Source organism: Alligator mississippiensis, chromosome 14 (assembly GCF_030867095.1).
Source record: "Alligator mississippiensis isolate rAllMis1 chromosome 14, rAllMis1, whole genome shotgun sequence".
Taxonomy (NCBI): domain Eukaryota; kingdom Metazoa; phylum Chordata; order Crocodylia; family Alligatoridae; genus Alligator; species Alligator mississippiensis.
The window spans coordinates 30497871-30510456 of NC_081837.1; the positions used below are offsets into that span (position 1 = coordinate 30497871).

Genomic DNA, 12586 nt, shown 5'->3' on the forward strand with positions numbered 1-12586 from the left:
CTCTGAGTGTGTAAGCATGTGTGTGCATGCCTGGGTATCCCTAGCCCTGTGTGTGTGTGTGTGTATGGTACCATATGCACCAGCCCCTGAGTGTGTAAGCACATATGTGTGCATGCATGAGTATGGTGCAGGGTGTCCCTGGCCGTGTGTGTGTGTGTGGGGGGGGGGCATGGCACCAGCCCCTGAGTGTGTATGCATGTGTGTGTGTGCATGCCTGGGTATGGTGCAGGATGTCCCTGGCCCCGTGTGTGTGTACTAATGCTAGTTGTGAGTGTGCTAGTGTCCCGTGTGCAGGCTGATGTCAGGATGCCAGGGTGTCTCTAGCGCTGGGTGGCCCGCACTCCCCCATGCAGTTTTGCTGCAATGCCCCTGGCCCTGCGTTTTTACACCGTCCCTCTTCTCTCTTACAGAGGAGCCGTCCCCCCTGGAGCTCTTGGCAGATTCGTGAATTCCTCATCTGGCGCCTGTGGCAGTGCTGCCTGGGAGGGTGGTGCCACCACTGAACGGGGCAGAGAGGGTCTGGCATCTGGGAAAAAGGTTTGGGGGCATGGGGGGGCTCCCGGCTCCCTAGGCATTAAGAGCAGAAGGCACCGTTCTGATTCTCAAGTCTGACGTCCGGAGAGCTGCGGGGCTCCTGCCCCCAGCCCTCAGCCTGGGGACCAGGGCAGTTCCCAGGGAGTGAGGCCCAGATGGGACTGGAAGCCTCCACCTGACAGAGTCCACCACGTCCCTGCACAAGCTGTTCCCATGGCTCGCTCCCTGCCCGGCCGGAGAACTATGCCTGACTTCCATCCTAGCTCCAGCTCCTAGCCACTGCCTCCTGATATTCCCTCCACACATTTTTTGTCAAGCACACCAGGCGCCGAGTGCAATCTGACACGAGGCAAAGAGCATAAATCACTCTTCAGACAGGTTTGGTGAGCAGGAGAGAAAAGTCGCTGCTGGTGGGGATGGGTTAGAGGTGGGAGGGGAGGAGTATGCTGTCCTTGCTCCCGTTTGCCCCTTCCACCTGCATACTGAGAGGCAGGAGAGCCAAAAAACAGAACTAGAACATTTTGGGCTTGTGCCCAAGGGCACAGTGACTGGATGCTTCTTATATGCTTGCTAACAGCGCCTGCCCACACCTGGAGCAGAAACGACTGCAATCACAGGCCAAGCTGATTGCTGGGAGTGACAGCCACCCACTAGGAGATGGGACGGACTGTTCCAGTCCTCCTTCATGTCAAGGGAAGCAGATTTCAATTGATTTCTGGAAATAATTTATAATGCAATAAGGAAAAAAAACCCAGCTAATGTGATAAGGAAGCACAGGGAAGCCATAAAGCTGCCTGGCTAGAGATGGACGGCTGCAGCAGTGCAAGTAGGCACAAATTGCCATTGATTTGATCATATGTCAACTAGCTGATTCTACCCAGGCTGCATCTTCTCTCCAGTACAGGCACAGGAGGGGATTCCTTCATCAGGCTTTCATCATGGTCTGCAGAGCCAGGGGCTAGAAAACCAATGGCAAGCAAATTATAGGAGTCTATGTCATAGGTCATTTTGAGGTCACTTTTGGATTCAGCAAGTTAGACTCACTAAACTGTTTCTCGTCTTTCCCCATCTGTGAACTGGGGAGAATGACAGTGACCTACTTTTGATTTATACTGCAGCAATGCCTAGAGGCCAATCATTATGGAGCCGTGTTGTACCAGGTGCTATACAAACAAGACAGATGGATCAATAATGCCTCCCAACCACTTGTGAAATATTATTACGGTCTGTCTGTGGTAGAGGAGGGCATAGGATTGAGGAGCTCCAACTGGTAGCCTACCTGGCTTCTGTACCAGTGCCTTCTGCACCTGAGGGCCTGTGCCCTCTTGCTTTACCAGCTGAACGGCCCTTTACAAGAGCACATGGCACTTTGGATCTTGAGCAGCTTTGCAGGCTGTCCCAAAGGTGCTGCTGATGAAAACCAAACATAGGCTTGAATGGGGTTGACCTGGGACACTTGACTCACACAGAGCACCTCCATATCACAAACTCAACTGGAGGCAAACTCCATCGGGGCAGCTGGCTGCCCTGCACAGCACCTTGCAACTCTGTTTAGTGAGTGAAGACAAAGCATTTTGAGCCCCTTGTCTAGGCCTGGTGACATAATGCAGCTTGTAGGCCTGTGCGAGTCGGCAGTGATCCAATCCAGCTTCGGATCCGGGTGCTTTGGATGGCCGCGATCCGATCCGGAGCTCTGACCGGGTTTCCGCCTCGATCCGGCTGAAGCTTCAGAGCGGCCTCGGAGATCCGGCCATAGGGTATAATAGGGAATCAATGAAATATCTATAACTTATTTGGGTTTTGTCCAATTTGGATGAAACCTGCAGGAGTGGTAGCCTCTGTTGAGAGCATGAAACCTGCCAAGTTTCAAGAAGATCGCAGGGGTTTTGGGGAAACTGTACCCCAAATTCTTGAAAGCCAAACTCATGTCACATTTATGTGTTATAACACGGGGGGGGGGGGGGGGGGGGTCAAAACTGCAGCGGTGGTAGCTCTTACTGAGGCCGCGAAGCCTGCCACGTTTCAATAAGATCGGTGCAGGGGCTTGGGGGGAAAATGCCCCTCAAGCTGTGGACAAGCAAAACTGGTGCCATGGGTGACACTGCGTGTGTTAAGGCGCAGCGGGGTGACAGCTGTAGGGATGGTGGCCCCTGGTGTGACGCCTGCCAGCTGTGAAGAAGATCGGTGCAGGGGGGTTTTGAGGCCCTGCACCCCTAGCTGCTGGCAAACAAAACTCGTGCCAAGACTGTGTCTGTCCTGCGGCAGTTGATTGTCTGTATTGATTCTTTCCTCTCCTTAGCCTGCTTTTGTAGGTGCTAATTGATGCTGGTTAAGTCGTTATGTAGTAGCTAGGTCCTGTGTATTGAGCTGGTCCCCAAGTCCCTGGTCCCCGAGTGAATCATGAGTGATTGATCGGTAACTGGGAACACAGCAGCTGAGCAGCCAGGCCTGCAGCAGTGTCTCCCCTCCCCGCCCCAAGACAGACAGTCGGTCCCACAAGCACCCATGGCACCAGTTTTGCTTGTCTGCAGCTTGAGGGGCAGTTCCCCACAAACCCCTGCACCGATCTTCTTGAAACTTGGCAGGCTTTGTGGCCTCAGCAAGAGCTACCAGCCCTGCAGTCTTGACCCCCCTGTGTTATGACATGAGTTTTGCTTTCATGAATTTGGGGTGCTGTTCCCCCCAAACCCCTGCACCTATCTTTGTGAAACTTGGCAAGCACCATCCTCTCTGCAGAGTCTACCAATCCTGAAAATTTCATCCAAATCAGACAAAAAACAACAAAGTTATAGATATTTTATTGTTTCCCCATTATACCCTATGGCTGGATCTCCGAGGTGGCTCCGAATCACTTCGGGAAGCCGAACGGGGCAGCACTTCGATCCGGATGTGCTGCTTTGGACCCCAAAGCGTCTGAAGCTTCCCCGGATCAGAAGCTCTGTCCGAAGCTTCACACAGCCCTAGCAGCTTGTGTGGCTGGACCATGCTGAGCAGTCATCATGCCTGCCTCTGCCCCTAGGCTAGTGGGCTTGGTGCTTTACTCTGACTGTGAAAGTAGGCATATTTTAGATCCACAGGTTTTGGGCTCAGCCCTGCCTGTGATGGTCCATCCCACACCCTGATGTGCAACCATGAAAAGGGTTTCTACCACCATGTTAGCCCAGCCATGCTATAGCTTGCATGTTTCCTAGTTATTTACTACCTACTTAAATGCCCACCTGATTACATTCAAGGATCTGCTGAAGTGACCCACCAAAGATCAGTAATGAATGCATCACTGCAGGAGTATGATGCATGGCATGGCTGCCTTGTCTGGCATGTTAAGGAGAAGAGTGCACATCATTCTTTACCCTTCCAGCAAATATAAGGGGAGAGAAGAGGGTGCAGGGGGTAAGCTGAGCAAGGAATTTGGGCTTTCCTACGTATGCAGTAACAATGAAGGGAAAACTGTCCTTTCTGCACCATACAAAATTAACCCATGGAACTAACTGATACAATACACTGGTAAGGCCAAGAATTTAGGAGTAGGAAGCCAAGAGGTTAGTCACTTGGGTCTCATCTATGCAGACTTGCCTCTGCTGCCAGAAGGTCTGGCAACCCACAACAACTGCCACTGCCAAATCACAAGCACATCCGCAAGCTTCTGGAAGCTCCGTGTGGCTCCAATGCAGGGTGCAAAGGGCACCCTGGAAAAGCACCCTCAGCTGATGGGGCCACTACAGCCTTCAGAAGGCACAGGAGCATCCCCACTGTCTTCTGCTAGCTGCTGGCTGGCAGGGGCGAAGGGACCCTGGGGGCAGAAAGGAGGGTTCTGCTGCTATGGAAGAGCTCTGAGTGCCCCACACACCAAACTAGGTCTTAAATGGATGAGAAAATCTACCAATACAGGAGACAGGGGCATACTCCAAGGGATTAAACGCCTTGTCTCTAGCACATAGGTCAACCCCTAACTGCAGGAGTTAAAGTGATGCTTCATTGAGGCTGTGGTGCTGTGGGAGAGAATAGACATGCCCTGAGCCCAAAGAGCCTAGCTTTTTGGAGTCTTTCCTGTCTGCCTCCAAGGGACTTTCTGACTGAGCACATTCTGAATGCATGTCCAGTGCAGGTGTGCATTTCATTCTGAGTTTTCTCCCTACCTGTGCCTCTGGGACCTGAGAGAGAAGGACAGGATCAGTGTGGTTTTGGGGTCTCTGAGATGGTCTGCTGGGGAAGGGCCAGTTTCCTGTATCTCTTTGGAATTCGTCGTGGTAAATTATGTCACTTGTATGTCTCTGCTACATGCCTTGCAGAGCTAATGTAACCCCTGACAGAAGCAGAAAAGATACACACTTTCTGGTGCCCTAGAGGTTTATGCCTTTGAAGCACTTTTAGTTCTTCTAACTGGATCTTAGTTTTGAAGAGGATCCTTCGCACTGGGAAAAACCTGATGAGAAGGGACCACTGATGAAGAAAACCAGTGACTCTTCCTTTGGCTGCTACTGCAGAGATGTGAGTGGGAATCGGTGCTTTCCCCACCCTGGCTTCCTGGTGAGTGCCTGCCACCTTGTGATGTGATCCTGTCACGTCTCTCAAGATAAGCTGGCTACAGCTGAATCTTTCCTAAGATGGGAAACCCCTCTCAAGAGTTGGTAGCGGAGTCAGCAGTGAATCAATATGTCACTATGGTACTCAGGACTCTGTGGCGGAAGGCTTCTTGACATGAGTTAGATCAGGAAACGCAGCTCTGGCTGGCTGCTGCACTGCCTACAATAGGGGCATTGTCCAGGTCTCCCGTGCCAATTAACACTTCATAATTGCATTCAGCCCCCCCCCATGTGGCATCATCTTTTCTCTTTCTGGCTTAAACTCTTGAGAGCTAAAACCTATTTCACTTACATCACTATGTAACAGCAATTTTGGGCACTTGGGCATAGCTTGCACTTTCCTATTGAGTATGCTCAACAAGCTGCACACCAGGCCTGTAGGCATTGTGGGGAATAGCATAGCTTGAGATGCATGTAACATCAGGTAAGCACCAAAGCTTTAGTTGCAGGAACCCCATGAATAGCATATTTGCTGCTGAAGGAGAGAGACCCTCCTTTCTGCCTTTCAGGTCAGTAGTTAGGGGGTAGGACACCTGGGGTCTAGACCTCTCTTACTTAGCAGGGGCAGGTGCACATCCAGGGTAACAACAACTTCTAGCTGCCAGTACCACCAGCATGGCCCAGTGCTGGCTGTTATTTTCCACCCTCCCTCCCCCTCAAGTCAGGGCCCAGGGCAGCTGCCTGGGTCACCCCACCTTAGTTCCAAGGCTATTACCCAGGGGAAGGCTTGAACCTGCATCTCCTACTTTTCTGTGAACTGCTGTAACCACCAGAACATGGGGTAGGCATTGCCTACGTGCTCTCCAGCCTTCCTTGTGAATCTGGCCTACTGGACAGACAGACAAGGAAGATAAGGGGTGTCAGGTGGAAGAAAGAAAGCCAGTGGGAGGGTGGGCAGTGAGAAGGATGCTTCCCTCACAGAGTCAGGGTGCTGGATTCTAGGACAGAAACTATCCTACTGCTGTTCTAACCACAGGCTTCCTTCTTGCTGAAGGTCATACAGTCCTTAGATCCATGTGGATCTAGGCAGGATCTGTTCAAATTTCCTGTTGTGTTTAGGGATCTCAAATGGACCTAAACTCTGTGGAAATCCATTTTATGCCAAATGCCTGACTTCCACCTGGGGGGAGCCTGGATCCACCCAAAGGCTTATCTGTGCCAGACACAACCCATAGACTTTAACTCACTGTGCTCTAATAATTAGGCTACGCTTCCCTTCCCAGAGATGCATACAGAACTGCAGCATTGGGACTCCAAAGCCCTGATTTTAAGTAGCGGATCATAGTCCCCTCCCACAGCCAGGAGTAGGACATCTCCCCCCTGCCACCCAGCTCTGATCACTGGCACTTCTCACTCCTCTGAGCTCTAATATGCAATGCACACCACTGTGTGTATTGGAAACCAGCTGCTGCATGGTAATTGATTTTCTGAGGCAGGTGGTGATGAATGCCAACGCAGAGAGGAGGTGAGGAAGGCTGGAAGATGGGGGGAGGGGGGACACTCACTGAGCAGTAAGACATGGTCCTTTACAGGGGCAGCCTCCTGACTCATCGCACAGCAAAAGATGTGGGCGTTAGGCACGCAAGGCAGCACCTGCTCTGCTGAGCCGAGTGGTGGAAGGGGGATATTTCCTAATTAGAAAATACCAGAAATAGATTTTACTTTCCCCACTGAGCAGGAAATCAGTAGTGAAGCCTCATCAGTTTTGGCTCCAATTCTGGCAGGGCTGCCCTGACAGCTTCCCAAGGCTGCCTTCTGTCTCAGGGATGGCTGGAGGAAAAGCTGCTGTCCTGCCAGGGGATGCCTGCTTTCCCTTGTCTCAGAGACTTCTCCTGGACAGGGATGCACCCACCCATGCAGCAGCTTGGGAAAGTATTTTCCCCAGAGCAAGCCATTGCCTGATGGCCCTTCTAAGAGCTGCTTGCCCCTTCCTCTGAGGCTTCTGGCTACTGGACTGAATGGTCATGGGTTTTGATCTGCTCTGGCAATGCCTGTTGTGCTGTAGGTATTTTAGGCTGCACTTAATTCTTTACAGCTCTCCTAAAACTTGCTCCCACCCTTCTCAGCTCAGCTGTCCTCATTAAGCCATGTTTGGGATGGGACCAGGTACATGACACCAGGGGACTTCACTCATTCCAACTCAGAGCACAGAGTGCTAAGACCATACAGGAAAACCAGAGGCTGTGAGATTTGGATTTGTGGGAAATTCAGCCAAGCTGTAGCTGGGTTGGGATTTGAAAGCTAGGCTTTTACTTAATCCTTTGAGTGCATGCTTGCTCACGCATGCACAACCTATATGCACACCTGTTGAGGGAAGCAAATGGGTCATGTACCTGTGCACAGGGTTTCCCACTCAAGGACTCCTGGGTTCACATCTGACATACAGGACACTAAGCAGAAGCAGAAAATTGACAAAGCCTTCTCTTCCACCAGGGGCAAGAAGTTTGCACAGCAGCATACCCGGGGGGGGCAGCAAGGGGTAAAGGCCAGCGCATCTGTGCACTACTCAGTTCCTCACAGCAAGCTGGAGCCCTTCCACTCCTGAAGGAGGAGAGGCACAGGAACACCTCCGCAGCAATTCTGTCAGCATCACTGTCTCCCCAGAGCAGACCAGGTGCTTGTTGGAGGGCCTTCTGTTTGCTGTGAGGATCTAGGTAGTACACTGCTGTGTGGGTCTTGCCCCTTTGCTGCCTGGCCTCTTCAAGCTACCTGGCTACTTATCCCACAGTGGAATGGGAAACACCTGCTCTAGGTGATCTTTCCTACAGCTTGAGGTACAATAAACCCAGCCAGGGCACAGGGTCCCTGGGCAGGTCCTGAACTCCATTTTTGCCACTCAGCCCTCGGAAGGAAGATGGTTTCATAGGTCTGGCACTGGGCTAAAGCCTGTAAACACTCTTGGGATAGAGCTTGCCATAGCACAGTCCAGACAAGCCTTGGGATGCTGCCCTGTCCCAAATGACAGGCCCAGGACACCAGACCTATGGGGTGCAGGGAGGAGCTAAACAGGCTCAGCTGTGAACATGAGCTACTTGTTCTATGAGAAGGGGAAAGAGTGAAGGCAAATCCTGGTTGGGAGCTCAGTAATCAAATCATCCAAGTCCTCAGTCTCCAGCCCTCAGCACACTCACATACAGCCCATCCTCCATACATAGTCACATTCAGCCCAGCCCCATTACAACCTTGCACTCATGCCCTTTGCTCCTACGCCTCCCTTATGACATTGCTTCTTAGGTCAGTGCTGGCCCAGGACTCACCAATGCTTCTTGCTGGCCAGACCTTTGCTGGTCTCTCTATCAGCTCTCACAGCTTGTCCTAAGTGTTACTTCTGGTTTCCTTCTCTATACACCTTTGTCCTGCCATGACCCCTGGGCTCAACCTCAGAAGGACTTCAGCACTTCCTCCCAGCTTTAGGTCATGTTCCAGTGTGTTCCAATTAAGAGTCAGCCCCATTCATTTGTTTGGCATTCCAATAATCTCATTTGATGTCTTATTTCATTTTTGGCACCCAGCTATATGGAGGTCTATATCACTCTACCAGCGAAGGACTGCTGGAGGTGGGATAACCATCACTAAGCTCTTCCATTTGCCAGTGCCAAGTCCTCTTTCCTTGGTGTGCTGTTGCATTTCCATGGTCTGCTGTAACAGACAAGCCATGTGAGTGCACAAGTGTGTATGCACACAGACATATGCATGTACTGATGACTAAATACATGAGCACTGTGTAAGCATGTGTGAAGATGCAGTCATACTTGGGAGGTTTTGCCTACATGCATGTGTGTGCATGTGAGTACAATGAGTGTGCACAAATGAGTGTGTCTGAGTGATGCCTCATGTGGTTCCACTGCTGACTGACTGAAAGGACATGGAATTTCCTACTGTGAAACTGCACTTCCTGAGCGTGGCACTTTTTGGACAGTGCCACAAGTGGGTGGCTCAAGGGTAACATCACCTCTTTCTTTCTTCCTTCCCTGTCTGATCCATTGGAATGGCAAACCAAAGAGAAAAGTGCAGCCAGGCAGCATCTGAGGACCCCAGGCAAACTTAGGGTGAGATTACACATTAGGGTTAGCAGGTGCTAATTCCAAGGAATGTTCATCTGGGTATAGGTTAACTGGTGCTACTTGTTTGGGGCCAAAACCCTCTCTCATGTGCACTGCTCAGACCTGCTGCTAGAGTGCTGGCGAACATGAGCATGGCTAGGGGCTGCAAGTTTGCTCCATTTCTGCCCTGCTTGTTTTCTCTCTAGCCACAGTATAGGCCACAGAGGAGGCGGGGGATGCTGCCCCCCATCATGTCTCTTGGATTGCCCCTCCACAACACCCCACTGTCTCCATCAGCCCCTGGGTCCCCCCTCCACCCTGTGATCAGCCCCTCCACCCCCAATAACTGCCCTTCTACCCCAAACAGCCTGAGAGCAGTGCCAGTAGCAGCAGCAGAAGGGGAGGGAGAAGTTCCCCCTCCCTGCCTGCTCCTAGGCTCCCTGCAGCCTGTGCCATCTCTGTGTATCTAGACCCAGCCCTTACCAGATCCCACAGCTGCCTGGCAGCTCCTTACTCCTCCCCGCTACCCCCCATCCTTCCTGCCAGCTTTCCCTTGAGTTGCAGGATCTGGTTGGGGCTGGACCAGGATGTGCAGGGGCAGTGTGGTCTGTAGAGACTCTGGTAGCAGGCAGGGAGGGGGAATCTTCCACTGGTCCCTCTGCCACTCTTGGGCTGATCAGGACAGCAGGGCTATGATCTGGGTGTGGAGGAGCTGATGGGGGTGGGGGGCTGAGAGGGCAAATGGAGTGGCAAGGGAGCAATTTGGGATGGGAGGGGGTGATTTGAGGGTCAGAGGGGCAATTTGGGGGTCAGAGGGAGCAGCAGCTCAGCATATCCCTAACCACCCACTCCCCGCTTCCTCCTCCATCTTTCCCTTCCAATCCTGCTCACCTCACCCCTTCCCCATGCCCCCCTCCCCTTGGCTTCCCAACCCACTTCACCCCTTTTCCCTCTCTCCCACTCACACCCTCCCCACCCACTTGATGCCAAGCTGTTGCCAGCTGTCAGTCCAGGGCTGTAGAGTGCTGAATGATAGCTAGTCCACCTGGCAGTACCTCCTGGGATACCAGAGGACTGTAAATTGGTGGTTTTCTCTCAGATGAACACCAAGAAGTTAACGTAAACTAGGTAGCACAGCTCAAAGATAAGCCTCACCTGAAGTGCTATAATTTTAAGATGCCTTAGCACTTGTTAATGCATCTTAAAGTGTGATCATTCAAGTTTTAAGTGCTCTTAACATAATCTAATTGTAATGCATAATCTTCGCCTCACGGGGCCCTCAGCATACAGCACGGCATGTGAGCCCATGGAATGGAAGCCAGCCAGCAGGAGCCTGGCAGAGGCAGGACACACAGCAGAGACAATACAATCACACTCTGAGTGCTTTTGCCTCCAACCTTCTCCCAGAGATGAGTCTTGGTTTTGGGCAAGATCCTAAGGTGCGGGATTGGTATCATGGGCCGCCCTCCTTTGTCAGGATAGCTCTACCTGGAGAGCAGGAGAGAGCTCACTTGGAACACCCCTCTAGCTTTCTCCTCCTACTATTGCAGTGCATCAAATGCTTGCTCTTCTCTGCCCACATGTGGACACTGTGCCAGTGCTGTTGCATGCTACTGTGAGTTCGCAACCCTGCTGGCTGGGAATGGAGTGAGGCAGGAGCAGTGGCATTTGCTATTCACAGAGCATTCAGCAATCTCAAGCAACTGCTCAGGCACAGCTGGGTCCCAAATATCTGTTTGTTAACCACATGCGGCAAGACCAGCCTCCCCTACACAGACCTTGTTGATCCAGCTGCTCTCTCGCAGCTTCACCAGCACAGAATACAGTGAGCCGCCCTTGAAGGCTCAGAAACTTTAAAGTGGCAGTCTCACGGACAGGTCCAATGCCATCTATTAAGCACCTAAGTGGACTTAGATGTCTAAGTGCAATCCTATTCCATCTGCTTGAGTCCCTGAAGAAGAGTTGAAGCAAAAGGTGGGCAGGCCCTTCTGCTCACTGCTTTTTGTGACTTAGTCTTAAGGTTATATAATGGTATGTTATAGAAGTAGGCATGTTAATGCTTCTAGCTTTCCTGCATTCTCCCTTTATGGCTGACCCTGCTTTCATCCAGCATCAACAATGTTTTAAGGCCACAGGCTGGTTGACTCAGGTCGAGTCAGAGGCAGATCGGTGCAGGACCTTGCTGCTGCTTTTCCCAATGCCAGCATGGGAAAAACAGCTGCTGCCAAAGCCCCGCAAATGCTGCTGCAGCCTCATGTCTGCAGGATGGATCAGATAGCTCCACAGGCCAGGTCCAGCTCATGGGCCATAGGTTGCCAATCCCTGCTCTAGTCTCTGGGCCAGTTCATTGACCATCACCTTTTTCATGCAGTGCCTGGATTTCAATGTTGCGATGCAGGCACACTGGATGCTAGTCTTTGCCGGGGCATATCCAAACCCTGCAATGACAGTGCTATGACATAAGGTGATAGGATGTTGCCATGACATTATATAACAGCTTTTTTCGAAAAAATCCTTCCCATGTCAGTTCTGCTCTTTACAACAGAAGCAGATGTTGAAAATGCGCCCGGATGGGATCTCTGGGACAGCTGCACCAGCTTTTGGGCCTCTAGTAATTAGCCTTTCACCTTTCGCATGTTTCACCCAAGAATATCAAATTGCTTGGCAGACATTAATGAAGGAGGCCTCCCAGCCCCTACGAGGACTGGATACATTAATAGCTCTAATTATTGTCATGTAGACACTCACAGGATGAATTTCTCCCTGAAGGATGTGTAGGAACGTGCACTCTGTAGTACAGGTTGCCTACATCTACGTCCAGACCAGGAGTTGGGGTGACCTCCAGTGGTGACACCAGCAGCATAGACAGGGAGCACGGCATTAGTGAGCTCCCAGAATCAGCCTGCATCTCCCAGCTTCAATAAAGTATCTGATCTGTATTTATTACAATAACTAGGTACTATCTTTTCTCTGCCCTGGGGGACATCACACAAAGCAGGGATTTAAAGCAGCCCAAATAAAATCCCAGTCCCTAAAAATCATTGTAGGTGTAATGAATCCATTTCCACACTGTTCCAGAATTTCTTAGCATGCTAAAGGGAGCGAAACCCTGCTACAACAAGGATTTCATGTTTCACTCACCACTCATCCAGTACAATCCCATGGTGCTTTACAAACCGGTATCTGTGACTTTCAAAGCTACAGAGAATGATTCACCTTCAGCCACTCCTGGAATGCTGCCACTTCTGGGGGGGAACATGTACTATGCTGCTTGTGGGCTTTGAATCTGGGAGTTCTGCATCTACAGTGTGCTGCTAGTGTTTGAGATAAAGGCCTAGCTGGTCTGTTTAGCAGCCATCTCCCGGAAGTGAGCTCTGACCATTAGCCGTGACAGGGATCTGAGTTACACATAGCCTCTACCTAGCT

The 12586-nt window shown here is 51.3% G+C and overlaps 1 protein-coding gene across 2 annotated transcripts in view; it reads right to left on the minus strand.

Moving 5' to 3' along the window:
• Positions 1-12586, minus strand: part of SYT2 (synaptotagmin 2) — a 204455-nt gene that overhangs the window by 83789 nt on the left and 108080 nt on the right. The window lies entirely within an intron of this gene.